This window comes from Rhinopithecus bieti, unplaced genomic scaffold (genome assembly GCF_001698545.2).
Source record: "Rhinopithecus bieti isolate Rb0 unplaced genomic scaffold, ASM169854v2 scaffold_63303, whole genome shotgun sequence".
Taxonomy (NCBI): domain Eukaryota; kingdom Metazoa; phylum Chordata; class Mammalia; order Primates; family Cercopithecidae; genus Rhinopithecus; species Rhinopithecus bieti.
In genome coordinates, this window is record NW_016823941.1 from 7485 (window position 1) to 9383 (window position 1899).

A 1899-nucleotide genomic window follows, 5' to 3' on the forward strand; every position below is an offset into this window, starting at 1 on the left:
AGAGAAGAAAAGACAAACATTCTCTCATTGCCACCACCCTTCTCCAGTCATATTTCTAGGTAGATGTTGCCCAAAGACAGATAAAACCAGAATTGGTTTTGCTAGGAATGGACTACTAGTCAGGCAATGTTTACAGTTTTTGCTTAGATTCATGCTTCTCATTAGTGCACATTACTAATATAATTGCTAGAGACTAAAAGGAATCCCTTCTACAAAGTGCTGTATATCCATAGGTGACAAAATTCTAACTTCCCCTCACCAATTCAATATAAAGTTATGTTTTAAAATCAAAATGCAATTTACTAGCAAACTAGTAGGAACTGTTATGGTTACAGGAAATTTGAACTTCAGATTAACTCTGGTTCTATGAGTAGTGGTTGATATGGCAAGAATCGTTTTGATCCTACATCCAGGTGCTACCAAGGTCTGTCTGACCTATATCCCACCAAAAAAAGGAACAAAATAATGGTTCTTTAATCTTTCTCCTAAAATATCATAGAAAATTATAGCGGCTAAATTGCAAATAAACTGGGAAGGAAAGATTCAGAGTATTTTATGTGGTTACTCTATAACAATGCCAAGGCATAGTGAAAGTGTTATTTAGCAGAAGACTGAGTTCTTTGAATGTTCCTAATTTATCACATTTTAAAAATAACCTGGGCAAAATAACCTTTCATATCAGATTGAGGCTTTTCTAAAATATTCAATATGTTTCTGTTATACTACACACTTACAATCCCACAATATAATGCACTGATAAAGTATTTGTCATCCATATATCTAATAGTAGAATAGTGTCTATACAATAATTAAGCTCTTTAGGCTTACCTTGGAAAGTAACGAGTATCGGCCGGGCGCGGTGGCTCAAGCCTGTAATCCCAGCACTTTGGGAGGCCGAGGCAGGCGGATCACGAGCTCAGGAGATCGAGACCATCCTGGCTAACACGGTGAAACCCCGTCTCTACTAAAAGTACAAAAAACTAGCCGGGCGAGGTGGCGGGCGCCTGTAGTCCCAGCTACTCGGGAGGCTGAGGCAGGAGAATGGCGTGAACCCAGGAGGCGGAGATTGCAGTGAGCTGAGATCCGGCCACTGCACTCCAGCTTGGGCGACAGAGCGAGACTCCGTCCCCAAAAAAAAAGAAAATGTTTAAATGGGGGTCTTTAATTCATGGAGAGGGGTTGGGAGGGGTGAAGGAGGCCAAGCCCTGTTCTGCATCTGTGGAATCCCTTCTCTGCATTTCTCTTGCTGTTTTAATTTTGACCATAGCTTACATTGAGGATTAGAATCGTTCACTAATTTAGCTCCTGCTATCCTCCCGTCTGGCGCCTCCCACCTTTTTTCCACATCTGTAGTTCCCCTCCTTAAATATCATGAGGTGGGAGTCCACATTTCCTACAGGGAAAAAAAAAACAGTCACTTCAACGCGCTGCTGGCGCACTCTCTCCCTGTCCCACACACACCTTACACCCTGCATTTTCATTCTCTCTGTGGCTCCTACCAGACTTTTCTGTGCCTCCTTTGCCCCTGCCAGGCCTCTTGCTAGGAATATCCTTCAGACATCAGATCACTGTTTATCTTTCGTGATTCTGCTCACCCGTGACCTCCTAGGAAGCTTCACTTGACAGTACGTTGGATCTGCCTGCTGTCTTCCTCGTGCCCGTTCTGTATGTAACCACATGTCTACCACCGCCTACGGTGTAGCCTTACGGTGCAACTCTCTTCATGTGTTCATCTGCAGCAACACTTCTAAGCACCTTTAGAACAGGAACGATTTTGTGTTCAGCCCTTGACCCCAAGCGCCTGGTAGAACACCAGCAGCGTGCCAGGTCCATGAAAGGTGCTTGATTGTTGAAGGAATGAAGAGATCCAGTAGTGAGATTTTTTTTTTTTTTTTTTTT